This window comes from Pimephales promelas, chromosome 25, assembly GCF_988280905.1.
Source record: "Pimephales promelas chromosome 25, fPimPro1.hap1.1, whole genome shotgun sequence".
Classification (NCBI taxonomy): domain Eukaryota; kingdom Metazoa; phylum Chordata; class Actinopteri; order Cypriniformes; family Leuciscidae; genus Pimephales; species Pimephales promelas.
The window spans coordinates 9,120,250-9,134,583 of NC_142793.1; the positions used below are offsets into that span (position 1 = coordinate 9,120,250).

Below are 14,334 nucleotides of genomic sequence, written 5' to 3' on the forward strand. Positions count from 1 at the left end.
GAGTAGAAGAGATAAATACGGCTGATAGGACCTTATTTCCTCTCCTGTGGTTCATGACTGTAAATATAAAACATATGGCTAGGTATAAAAATATATTGCTTGGTTAGTTGTCCATGACTGTCCAATTAATTGTGGGCCAGGATTTCAGGGAAGTCAGAGAGAACGCACAAGTAAATGATTACTGGACTTCCCATCTCAGGATTGTTTTGTGGTTCCAATTTCTTGTTACATCACGGATCAGATAGCGTGCTTTATATGACGATGCACTAATTTAGATGAGTTGCAAACACATGCACATATCTGCCCACAAACACACAAACGTAATGGATGCAGCATGAGAAACGGCTGTTTATGAGAAGCTTTAGGTTTCATCAAATGGTGTTCTAAACCCCTCCATGAAAATCCAACCCACAACAAATTTGTCCAGCTGCATAGGGCAGGACAAAGCCTGGAGTATTTGCTGATGCTGGCCGTTCCTTACAATGGAATCGGCTTTACAATAAGCACACATGCCTGCCGCCACACTCTCTCTGCGGTTACCGTTTACTCACAAGGGTCATAAAGGGTGTCACTTGATCTACTTCCATTTATAGGTTTCATTAGAAGGTGCTGGTGTCTAATCAGACAGGACCACGTGAATATCGTGAAAATTGTTTTTAGAGTTTTAGTATATTCTTTCTATTTTAGTTTGGCCAGAGGACAACTGAGTCTGGTTTCTCACAAGTTGTTGTTCGTCTCCATTTTTGTCACCGATTGAGTTTGTTGGGGACACTTAATCAGCAGCAGAAGACCCCACTGGGTGCCACTCATCTCCACTACAAATAGGAAAAAGAGGCTACAATTTGCAAGAGCTCACCAAAATTGGACAGTTGAAGACTGGAAAAATGTTGCCTTGTCTGATGAGTCTCAATTTCTGTTGAGACATTCAGATGGTAGAGTCAGAATTTGGCGTAAACAGAATGAGAACATGGATCCATCATGCCTTGTTACCACTGTGCAGGCTGGTGGTGGTGGTGTAATGGTGTGGGGGATGTTTTCTTGGCACACTTTAGGACCCTCAGTGCCAATTGGGCATCGTTTAAATGCCACGGCCTACCTGAGCATTGTTTCAGACCATGTCCATCCCTTTATGGCCACCATGTCCCCATCCTCTGATGATGGCTACTTCCAGCAGGATAATGCACCATGTCACAAAGCTCGAATCATTTCAAATTGGTTTCTTGAACATGACAATGAGTTCACTGTACTAAAATGGCCGCCACAGTCACCAGATCTCAACCCAATAGAGCATCTTTGGGATGTGGTGGAACGGGAGCTTCGTGCCCTGGATGTGCATCCCACAAATCTCCATCAACTCCATCAACAAAGATGCTATCCTATCAATATGGGCCAACATTTCTGAAGAATGCACCTTGTTGAATCAATGCCACGTAGAATTAAGGCAGTTCTGAAGGCAAAAGGGGGTCAAACGCAGTATTAGTATGGTGTTCCTAATAATTCTTTAGAAAAGCAAAATATATATTTTTAACATTTTAAATTACAATTTTAAGAGTTTTAGAGCCAGGCAAAACATTTCACATTTAATATGGTGGAGTATATATTATACAATATATAATATATTCCACTGTATATTTCTTTGGAAAGGAAACCAACCAATACCAATACAGTAAACCATTGATCATTCATTTACTGTTGTCATCAATCTGTACAGACTCATTCTTATATGTAAGACTTATCCAAGTTTAAAGTAAAAAAGCAAACCGCACTGTACAGTTTAGGTGTCACACTAATGTTTATTCAGTATTGTGTGCTATGAATGATTGACATTAGGTAAGCATTCAATCTACTCTATTTCCATGTATTCTTAGCTCTTCGCACATCATTTTCGCTCTCGCACCATGAGAGCACGGCTAGTCGAGCTTCTGTAAGTTTAGAAACTGGCAGTGCAAGCGAGAAATCTCCCATGAGTACACGCCTCGTCTGAACACACGCCTGCCTTTCCCACAGCCCATCCCAACACACTCACACACAAAGAATCTCCTTCCCTCGTTCGCCTTAGATCATCACTTCTGGGAGGAAAAGTGTGACCGGAGAAAAATAAAGACAGAGATGCTATTTCAGTTTAACTTAGGTGAAAATCAATTTTGGAGTTTCCTCACACCAGGAACTAGACCAGCAGACTTCTTTATTTGAGTGTATTTACTGAAATTCTTCCTCTTAAAGAAGCCCATTACACTGAGTAACAGCAGTGGTGTCAGTTAGAGTGCATTCCTGATGGATAATTGGTCTGGAATTAAAGATGTGTTTGGTCTAACGCATGTGTGTGTGTGTCCAAGTGTGTTAAATGCCGAGGTCTCTCTCCTTTATGGGCCCAGAGGCCTGATTCTCTGATGTTTAAGTGGCCTTTCACATTCAACGGAGGCCACCTGCTTCAAAAACAAGCTCTTCTTTCATAACAGCCTTGGTCAGCACTTTGGCTGAAATAAAATGGCCTTTGAGATGATAGTCATTCCAGATTAAAACACAATATATAAAAAAAGCCACAAATGTTTTAATATGTGCAACCTGTTTTTGGCCCGTGCTGCCCACACATGCAGAATCAATGCATTGCAGAGTCCAGATGTCGACCGTAAATTTTTCCACATGGCTAATGTTAACTGCACCTAAAAGCAGCTGTTCACGACGTCAGGGGTCTTTAATCTATTTAGTAATTGTATTAATATGTTAACTTGACCTGAGATCTGTCACAAAACAGTAGCTAACAGATAAGTTAACGATGAAGACGTAAAGTAGCATAGTGAAGTAGGCGTAAATATAAAAAAATGCAGTCACCTATTACATCTGATTCTAACAACAATTACAATACGAAATACTAAATATGACTTAAAAAAGAAACAATACGAGTACATGATGACTTCTATAGAAACCAATTTAATTAGTGATGATATTTAATAACTTTCAGCACAAAAGAGAGCTGTAGCATACAACAGATAGATTATACCTTGCTAAATACTAAATATGAATAAATAGAGATATAATACATTGACTATGTTTCCATCCACCTATTTCTATGCGCATTTTGGAATATCGCATAAAAAAATGCTGGGTGGAAACGCCAAGATTCACATAAATTCTCAATTGAGGTGGATACTTTAAGACATGCACAAAACTACGATAGAAACACATTCACTTAATTAATCCCTCGATTCTCAACAAAAGAAACTCATGTGTCTTTGCCTCAACAGTGGATGTGATTGGATAACTGGACTAACTAGCTGATCAGTTTCATTGCACAGTGGCCGTTTCACATGTTTGATATTCCAATAATTGATACCATATTTAACACATTGATCTGAATCATGTGGCGGAAAATGTGGCTAACAAACTAAATGAATAACTTTTTTACAACATAAATGAAACCTCAATGAACTTACTTAAGCTGGACTGTGACGATATTTTTTTTGCATTATTTTCCTGTTATCTCTGTAAAGCTGCTTTGAAACAATCTGTATTGTAAAAAGCGCTATATAAATAAATGTGACTTGACTAGCATATTGACGCCAAGGGAGCATATTGCTTAATATGGATGTTTGATGATATTTAAATTAGCGCTAACAGTCTAGCTATAGCAAATGAGAGCTTTGAGGGTGGTCAGCTGTGTGACTGTGGTTGGTCATTTATAGGCAAAAATAACTAAGCATGTGTCTAGTTCAGATTTGAGTCTTATCTGCATCTGAGTCCACATCGGCAGGCACTGATCACTTCACACATGCTTGCCAGGCTAATTAATCACAGTGAGGAAGACTGACTGCCCTGCGTCCCGTCACACCTCAAGAGAGCTTTTAGATACGTTTGAAATCATTTTAGCAGGCGTGTGACACGCTTTTACCACTGATCCAGTCAATCAAGCAGATGTTTATTTTTTTTTTCTAAAAGAAAAAAAAAACATTCTGCATAGATATCTGAAATGATGGAGCACACACTATCAAGTAGTTCCCAAGAGGCTTTGTGGTTTTGTTGAGATTAGGTAATCTCTTTCCGTGATCTTCTGACTTTGCTTTGAAAGATCTACCATCACAAGCTGAACAAATATTACAATTTATTACAATATGGCTTCATTCCTCGTGAAGATCTTGCTTCATGAATTCATACCAACTGTGGAGCCAGTGGTTTCTTTTCATGTTTACAAGAAATTACCACAAATTACATTGTTCTCATGTTACAGGTAATAGATTTTACTCCACATCTTGATCAAATCAATTCTTTTTTTTTTTCATTTTCTGAATAAATTATGGGTGGTGCTTTTTAAAAACCACCGCAGTGCGTTTTGCAAAGTCCCTCAGATTTTTTTATTATGTACTGGTCTTTAGATTAGCAAAGTTTAATATTAACGGTAAACAGTCTGTTCAAACCACGGGGACCAACTTGTTAGATCTGTGCGAGTAAACCTCACTCCCTTGGCGTCAAAAAGCGCACGAGCAATTGCGCCTGCCTCCCATTCTGGTTCGAATCCCACTTGGAGCGGTGTCAGTAGGACCAGTTATATTGCTACTGTGACCCTAATGGGAGTGAGTTTTATGGGGGGTAAGTGTAAAGGAGGCCAGCTAGTAAGAGCTGTGCAAGTAAACCTCACTCCCCTGGCCTCAATAAGCACGATTGCGCCTGCCTCCTATGCTGGTGACACTGGTTCGAATCCCGCTTGGAATGGTGTCAGGATATAAAGTAAGCATATTGCGCAATATGGTTATAATGGTGCCGTGACCCTAATGGGAGTTTTATGGGGGGTAAGTGTAATGGAGGCCAGCTAGTAAGAGCTTTGCAAGTAAACCTCACTCCCCTGGCCTCAAAAAGCGCACTAGCGATTGCACCTGCCTCCCATGCCGGTGACACTGGTTCGAATCCTGCTTGGAATGGTGTCAGTAGGATCAGTTATAATGGTGCCGTGACCCTGATGGGGGGGATTTTTTAGGGGGTGAGTGTAACGGAGGCTAGCGAGTAAGAGCTATGCAAGTAAACCTCACTCCCCTGGCCTCAAGTGGGGCACTATGGCTGACGATAGATGCTTCTTGTTTGTGCACCCACCTCCAACGCCAGTGACACTGTTTCAAATCCCGCTTGGAGTGGTCTGAGTAGGGCCAGTTACAAAAGCAAGTGACACTTGTCTCACTGATTTCACCATTTATCCATCCAATGTGTAGAACACTTTAACAACCGAGTTGTAGTCGCCTCTGGAACAAAACTTCCCTATTAAGAGAGACCGAACACAACAGGCCTGCTGTTCAGCCTCTGAGCGATTGAGCAATGGCAAATCTGATGGACTTGGAACTTCAGCATGGATGAATGGAAATATAGCATAGTGTCAAATGTTGATTTTATTTTCCCCTCTTTGCCTCGCACACGTTTACTCATGCTATACTTCTTCCCTCAGATGTCTGGTTTCAAGGCCTGCCTCTTAATTAAACAAGAGCATCTATGAGTTAACACATTTGCTGAACACATAAGAAGTCTTTTTCAGTGGAGCTATGAATTGTTTACAGCCCTTTAGTGTCATTTATTAAACACAGGGTACTAAGTTTGCAAAATGTTTTAAAAAGCATTTAACAGGACAAGCACAGAAAACAAAAAAAAATGTAGATATCATTCAGTTTTCTTGAATATAAAAACAGCAGTCAGCAATAATTGTTCATAAGTTCTCTTAAGATCTTAAATATTGCATTAGAAATTACTAATAGGATTTGGTCGAAATATCACAGACAGATCTTGTAATGGTTGTTCACCATTTTATAGTGGAAACCTTGTTCATATCAGGAAAGACCCAAACCTCACTTTCCCGGCACAAAGTCAGTGATATTCAACACCAATTACACTGCATTTAATATACTGCCAGTAATTACATAAGTTATGTTCACCCCAGTCTGAGTACCAGACTATTTTATTATATTTCCAGTAAAAGTAGTTGAAATCTTTATTTTATAATTATGAATAATTGGATCTCTTCTCAGGAGAAAAGTAAAAAATTTAAAAAATAACAGACCGTACTTTCCTTAATAAACCAAGTACTGCTTATTAAAGGGGGTTTCCATTGAAAGAAAGTCAAAAATCCACCAGAATCCCCCACACCCATGACAGGAGGGTGTATCTTGATTCTTTAAGCCTGAGGGAAACTCACAGATGTGAAAAATCATCCCGACACCCTAAGCCTCTGACCTTTGACCTTCACACCTAAATGAGTCAAACATGCTGTCTTACTCCAGTGTAGCCATCAGCACGGAAAGCAACCCCCGTTGCATGCAGTCAAACAAAGCTTCTTTGTGGCAGTCCACCCAAACATGCCATTCATAAAGATATCATTGTTTCAACTCCAAACACTCACTGCTAAAATTTTGGTTCAGAAGGTTTGTTATTTGAAGCTGCAATTGTAATCCGTATATGTCTTCAATTACCTTACCTCATTCCTCTGAGCAACTGTGTCTTAAGTTCTGCAATTTTATATATGCAAGAGTTTGCAGAACTGCAGAGACATGCAAACATAATTTTACAATCAACATGCAATATAATACGAATTTTGGAAAACTTTTTCAGACGGGACTAGCATGAAAAGGATTTTCACCCATATTGAAGGTACAGTTGACATCCTGACATCAATAAAGGGTAGTTGCCGTCTGGTTACCGAACACCCATACAAAATACAGACCGTACCTGATCACTACCAATATCATTATAGGTCCTTAATACTGACTTGGAACTATTGAGCATTAAATTGTGCTTAAAAGAAATCTGGCAAAGAGTTGAGGCTCCAAACTTTGCGGTTGTGCTTGCGTGGACATCAATATCAGTGAGCAGACAGGAGCTTGAGAGAGAATGACAAAAAAATAGGGAGTGGACCTGCTACAGAGGCAATAGTGTGGTTTGCAAACTCACCACAAATCATTCAAACACACTCATTGCCATCTCTGGGGTTTTAAACTTTCACCGTTCTCCACCCTTACAACTTTCTTTGAGTTTGTGGCTTGCACAACCAGAGAAAACAAGACCCAGACCTGCTGTACACCAATGTCAAAAAGCATAAAACTCTTTGCCATCCATGGACAGACTGAACCACAACTTGGTAGATTATCCAAACATACAAACCAGTCATCCGGTGCCTGCCTGAAAACATTTGAACCGTGAGAAACTGGATAAAGGGTGGATTCTTGAAAGAGACATATTGGGACATGTTTAGTCATGTGGTGAGGACTTTGAGGGACTCAATGACTATTGTACAAGACTATGTTTTCTCAAGAAAAGGCCATGGATCACAAAGAACCAGAAGGACCTGCTAAACAGGAAGAAGACGCTTAGTCTTCAGATTGGAAGCCACCAAAGCAAGTCCAGACGGAGCTAAAGAGGATGAACCACTGATAAACATTAGGAGCAAGATCAATTTGAATGACTCTTGGCTGGTAACCTGTTGGTGCAGAAGAACCTGGACAGGGCTAGTGAGATAAATCTCAGACTCTCAATCGCTGGCCCAACCCTCCCCCTCATTGTGGTTTCCTAGGGGGTTTCTGCTCCCTTTTGTACCCTCCCCCTTCCTCGCCTAATACTTAATCTCCCTGTGAGCACACATCAGCCACTCTCCCAAACTCTGGTGATGCAGGTGGACACCACCACAGTCTCCAGAAATATCTAAACACACAAACCAAAGCATCCATCCTTAAAGGCCCGTACACACCAGGACGAAAATCAGTGCGCGTTATTCGTCAGCGTTTTTCAACTCGTTTTTTTGTGACGATGAGCCGAGTGAACATGCAAATTCATTCCCTGACATTAGATGGTGACAATTTGCTCTGCAATACCACTCCATATCAGTTTTCTTTTATCAAGATGTTTGTAGTCCCTGACGCGTTCGTCATAAGTTCTTTATGTTCTAACACCAACGAGACCAGCAGCTTTACATTTATCTAGCCTTGCATCTTCCTCGTCTTAATTCTTCCTTGCTGTGTAGACCACGACGCTACTTGGCGTATCTCTTCTTCGCCGTTGCATATGTGTGCTCGGCAAGACCGTTTTGTGTTTGAGCGCCGCCAAGTTGTGTTTTACTGTACCTTCAGAAGCTCCAAACACGTGAGCAAAAGCGCCAATCTCATTGGTCGGATAGTTTTTGACCCAGCGTGTCAAACTAAAAAAAATGAACCCGAGGTGTTTTTTTTTTTTTTTTTAAATGACGTTTTTACGTGTGGCGTTTTATGCGTCAGTGTGCACACTCACATTGGCGCCCTTTGTTTAGTCACGAGGCTTTAAACGTCAGCGAATAACGCGCGCAGAATTCTGTCCGGTGTGAACAGGCCTTAAAGCTAAGAAAGGGTCTACAACCTTAGAGTAACTTTAGGTGCTAGTTTAACACTTTCCTATTACCCCTTTTCCACCGAAAAAAGAACTGGTTCGGAACTGGTGCTGGTTCAAAGTTGGTTCGGAGTTGGTTCAACTTGCGAACCCGTTGCCTTGCAGACCACATGGATTTAGATGAAATTTCAAAAGCATCAATATATGACTCCCTAGGATGAGAATGCATTGCATATTTCTCTTGAATACACCTGTTTCAGAATTCCACAGTCTGACCATAGTGTGGACCCAGCTGTCATTGCTACAGGTGCCTCTTGGAGTGGCTCTTCTTGTAACATTCCTAAATGTCAACTATTCTCGCCATTCCTGACCATCACAAACAAACACATTAGGGTAAACACAGACGTGCTCATTCAAATACCACCGTGTCACCACACCCCCATTCTCGGACAGAAGACAGAACGGAAGGAAACATGTTCTGGTCTCAGGGGAACCCGCACTGCCTTTCCTTCAGACTGGCCGACTAGTTGGGGAGAAGGAACTAGATTGTTTATTTATAAGTATTTTAGAATCATGAATCAGAAATCAGCAGTACTGAAGGTCTTGTTCGAGGTTGTTAACTGGTTTAAGACTTCTTCCTAAATCATGCAGTAATTTAAATAGAATTGACTCAATTGATCTCAGCATCTTAAGGCTATTTCACGTTTGCTCAGAGCTGGAAAGCTATAACCCAGAGGCCTGTGGGACCACCCACAGAAACCCCATTCGGGCACTCAAGCCAGATGGGAAAAAATGCATTTAGGGAAGACTGCTCCCTTTAAAACCTACCCATCTGCCTTTGCCACAAAATACTCAAAATAAGGCCTTGAGGCAAGTCATACTCCCTAGAAAAATCCTGTTTGCTTCCTACAGACATTTCAGAGCATAGATGGTTATGTTATAGGCGTTTCCTGACTAGTACGGGGTAAAGGAAAGGTCAAAACATTTTGTTTAATATTTTTCCAGTATAAGATCTGCTATTATGACTTAATAGTGTCTGACGGATTATTACAATATTAAACAATTTTCAGAGTTTTTTTATAAAAAAATAAATGTGAGGTTAGTTTATTGAAATTGCTGCGTTATTATGTGGGCTAAAGCTAGGTTTAGTGACATAAAATATTTACCATTTCCTTACCACATTAAGCAATGACTACACAAACTACCCAAACATCTCAGCCCGTTATACAAGCCACCCAAATAACACAAAAATAGGACTGGAGGGTTAGCATCCTTCTTTTATTACCAAAGCTAGCGTCTGTGCAAACAGCTAGCTCCCTACTCCAAATTTGTCTACATTTCCCCCCTCCGTCCAGACTTGACAAAGTGCTAATAGCGTAGCCTACCCAGATGCCCTCTGCCATTATACTTCTTAGCTGTTGTTCTTGAATAAACAGCAGATACGCATAGGATGAAACACTGAGCCTAGGTTGACTGTGTGCTAAATGGTGGCATAGTCTCATGGGACATTAGCCTGCTTTATTTCTTGTAAGCTAGTCTGTCTAATGCTTTCTTTGACACTTTAATTATCAGTTTGCTCTGTGTCCTAATAGCAGGATGCTGTGGAATTGGGGGATGGTACAAATCCTGAAAGCTAATCTTAGACGTAAGATAACGTTTAAGACAAATGATGCATTCTCAGAAGAGAAATGTGCAAAAATTGTATCTTTAGATGTGCAGCACCTTTTCACGGGGCAGGGACATCTTTGTAGTGCTGCGCCTGAATAAAAACAGGGTTCTCAAGTCTCACGCATTGGCCGTGAGACACACGCAATCCAAACAGTTCACACGCCACACCGTGTATTTCTCAAGCTGAAAAGGCAACGTTAACCAAGTTGTCCTGCAAGCTTTATATATAACGTTGTTTACGAGCCGTAGGCACACAAAGTGAAGTTTCCTGCCGCCAGCACGTATCTCTTGGACAGATTGCGTTCGTTAGGTAATATAGACGCGCGAACACACGGCAGTTGACGGAACATTCTCGTCGTTACTAGGTAACCAACAACATCGGGTGAACACACGTTGAGATGGAGAAGGGAAGAAAGCTCGTCTAACATTTTTAGGCTAGAACATTTGATATAATAGCCCATCGTATATATTGATGCAGTCAAAAACTCTACAACTACTTTGCAACTACCAGGCCAGCCAGAAGCTTTGGCTCAGTTTGGCTAGCTTACATTACAGGTGAATAAGGGAAATGTTAGTGGGGATGGGAAGCAATGATGTATTTCTTCATTTTATTTCAAATTATATATTATGCCATTTAGATTAATCATGCCATTGCATTTGTACTTTTCAAAGATGTCAGGGAAAAAGCAAAAAGATATTTGTGTACACACACACCTTAATATTCTAATATGCCCATTTGTTCACAATGTCCCACCACACAATAATCATTATACCATTTCAACTAGACACATTCAAAGTGTTTGGAGCAATTTTTTATATTTTTGTAATTTTTTGTATTTTTATTAATATAACATTACAGAGTAGGCTATATTTGATGGGATGAATTGCTCTGTCATTTATGACATTTACCAATTGTCATAATTTCAATTTGTGCTGGTTAATTATAAACAATGGGTGAAATTGTTTGGGGGGCGGGGCTTAATTGGGGCTCCTCCCCTAACCGCATGTGATCTCACTCCAAGCTTTTGATAAAACTTGAGAACCCTGATAAAAATGTTTCTAGTCGACTAGTAGTCGTTCATTTAAGCCATTGGCTGACTAATTGCATGTTTATATTAATTTAATTAGCCTACTTAAATATATACTGGGGGTATATGCCTTGCACCTTAAGGGTATGTATGGTTTTATTCACCATTAGGATCTCTTTAAGGGCGCTGTTTTTACAATGTTTTGAAAGTGTGGTTAGTGGAATAATGAAGATTAAAAAAAAGTAAATATAATAAAAAAAATTGTTTAGCAGTGTAAAAGTGTAGCAGACAGTTTAACGCCAGTTCTGCTGCATTTGAGTTGGGGAAATATTTTCTACATGCACAGTGAAACCTATGAAGTTATACATCTACATCGTCCCAAAAACAGATACCACCTCTTCAATAAAATCCATCGTGGGTGTAAATGAGATGCATGTTTGTAGCAGATGTAAAGTCTCACCAACCAACTTTTGATTTGATCACTGGAGATGGATATTCATACCAAGTCTAAACGGGGCCTAAATTCCAGTCTTTCCTTTCCATATGCTCCATGCAATTCTCTTTTACAGTAAAAGCAGGAAGTGCTAATTACCTCTTCTCTGTTATTTTAGGAGACCGACTGTGCCACACTTGTGATCCAACAGCATGGTTTCTCACAGGCTGCAGTGTTTCACACATAAAAGCAGGTGATTTCTACAGCTATGTGTCTATGGAGCGCGGTTAGCACAAAGCAAGAGGCTCCACAACTGCTCAGTTGCACATGTAAGATAAACAGAGACAAAAAAATGCATCATTTATGAAGATACCGACACTTTAACAGGAAATACTGCAGTGAATCTTTTCTTTCTCAATGTTGAATAACTGCTTCCCTACTCTTCCCCAGTCTCCCAAGAAACCTCTGAAAATTATTTTCTCCATTTTCCCACGAGTTTCAGTATAACGTTATGAGCCCTTTGTGGTTACTCCATCAACTCTGCCTGGCAAGAACCTGACTGAGGGCTAACAGTGCTTCCAAAGATGATTGAGAGAAGGACTTGGACTCGCTTTCAGGCTACTTGAGACGAGCCAAGTCTGTCCTCATTTTGAAGGGTGATAATCTTAGAAAACAAGAAATATACACTGTGAGTTTACAAAAACCCAACCTCAACTAGAAATCCTGAACACAATTCGAAAAATTGACATGTTGCCCTTCACATGTTTTGTACCAACACATTGTTTAGACAAAGATCGATTGATTCTTTCAAGAAAAATTAGAGACCCTTAAAAGTAAAAGTAACCACTGTTAATGAGGCATGGTCTTGATCTAGACCCCAGGAGAGTGTAGACCTTTAACTCCCATCTGTTTCAACCTTGCAATCTGGCTTAATGGCTATTCAAGACGCAAATGTGGACAGACGTTGAGGTTTGGCAGCACAACTTAGACCACTAGACCAGGATGAAAAATCCTTAGATGACCTAGTTAGAAAACCTAACTATTATGCCTGGTTCAGATTACACGATTTGTTTTGTCTGTTACGATAGTCACTGTGTCAGATTTTGACTCCTAAAATCTTGTCGTGTCTTGGACAAGACATGTCAGACTACACGTTGCTTCCTGACCAGTCATCGCATGCCGTCTTTAACGAGTGACTTCCGAGTGACTTCCGGAAACGAACGTAAACGAACAATGGATGAAGCGGTGAGTCTATTGGCTGTCTTATGTTCAGAAAAAAGTAAAAAAGAAAGAAAACCCGACAATGGACACGGGATTGCTCGAAGAGGACAGTATGGGCTGTCAATCCTCCAAAGAGAACTTGAGGTAAAATATTGTTTTCTTTTATATTTTTACTTTTAGTTTTAACGTTAGCACCATCGTCTCTCTTTCGTTTCGCCATTTTTGAAAGTTGTACGGAAAAGCTTCTGTGCTCCTATTGGTCAACCTCATACATGTGACGGAACCGTCGTGGACGACCGTTAAAAAATGAAACATGCTAGTCTTTTTGTAGTGATGCCTGTGAAGCATCGCAGACGCGACGTAGGTTGTCGCCACAATGCCACACTATAATAGATTCGAGATGATACGATCGAATCTTGCGTCCCGGCGCCCGTCGTTGTTTTACGAATCCCCACGACACCCTACGTCAAACGGATCGGGCCAAAATCGGGCTAAAATCGGGTAATCTGAACCAGGTATTAGTGTGAGCACCTTAGGTCATATCCAAAATTTCACCCTCAGTTCTTGCTGTCTTCTTTGGTGGAGTCCAGGCTTTGGCATAATGCCACATGAACTGTTTGGTAGTAGACTGCTTCGCGAAAGGGTGGGCAGGAGCAACAATTTGAATCATAAAATGACAAATGGGACACTATCTTGGGATACTGTCTTGTGGACCATACAGACACAATTAGAGTGAAGGCCACAAGAACACAGGGCCATAAAAACAATAATCTCCAGCAATCTGGATAACATTATGCAAATATCATGTACATTGTAGTGATTTGGAAAGCCTGCAAGGCAAACAGTGGTTCTGTTATCTTTAACATCAAGATCTGAACCAACTTGCGTAAATTGAGAAGAAGTTATTTGGAATTACTGAAGGATGCACTGCACAAGACTCAAAATTGTCACAAAGTTTTCCTGGAAAAGCAATCTGTTTTCCGCTGTTGCTTCGGATCTACAGGGGGCCGCAGGGTCTTTGTGTGGTCTTTCCTGGCCGGTTATTTATGAGTTGCTAGTACAACAGGTACTGGCAAACTCTTCTGAACCTGTTGAGGCCATTCTTCTGAAGTTGTCCTGTAAAACAGGTTTGATTTGAACAATACGCTAATGAAAGAGCTCATTAGTGAAGTGCATTTAAAAACTCTTAGTTTATGTCCAGGCAAACATTGAGACGTAGATCATTTTCTCAACTGGCATGGCCTTCTGGACTTCTGTCTGGAGGACTTCCTTTAAACACATCCCTTGGGCCCAACAAACTCTCCTGATGTCCAAAGTGCTGCAATACGTAGACTGAGCAAAGGCGTGAGAGTCATTATACTTTCATCATTTACTAAATAGCTCAGACTTGCTTTAATGAGTGCGGGTTAATTAAAGTAGGGTCATAACGCTGGCTTTGTCCCCTTGCAGATGGCCTTCATTGCATGCAGAAGGACAGATGCGACGTCTTTCTCCCGCACATGTCCACGAGCACAGCTTGGTTTTATGACCACGAACAAAAGTGTCCAGTCATAAGCCTGTCCCCAGCCAATTAGCAGAGACTGAGATGTACATTCGAGAACAAAGGCCTTCACACTAGAAGACAAAGAATCAATTAAAAGAGGCTTGTGCTCCGCCAAT

At 40.7% G+C, this 14,334-nt stretch overlaps 1 protein-coding gene across 1 annotated transcript in view; it reads right to left on the minus strand.

Moving 5' to 3' along the window:
- abtb2b (ankyrin repeat and BTB domain containing 2b) overlaps window positions 1-14,334 on the minus strand; it is a 60,051-nt gene that overhangs the window by 30,652 nt on the left and 15,065 nt on the right. The gene's annotated exons all lie outside the window — the stretch shown is intronic.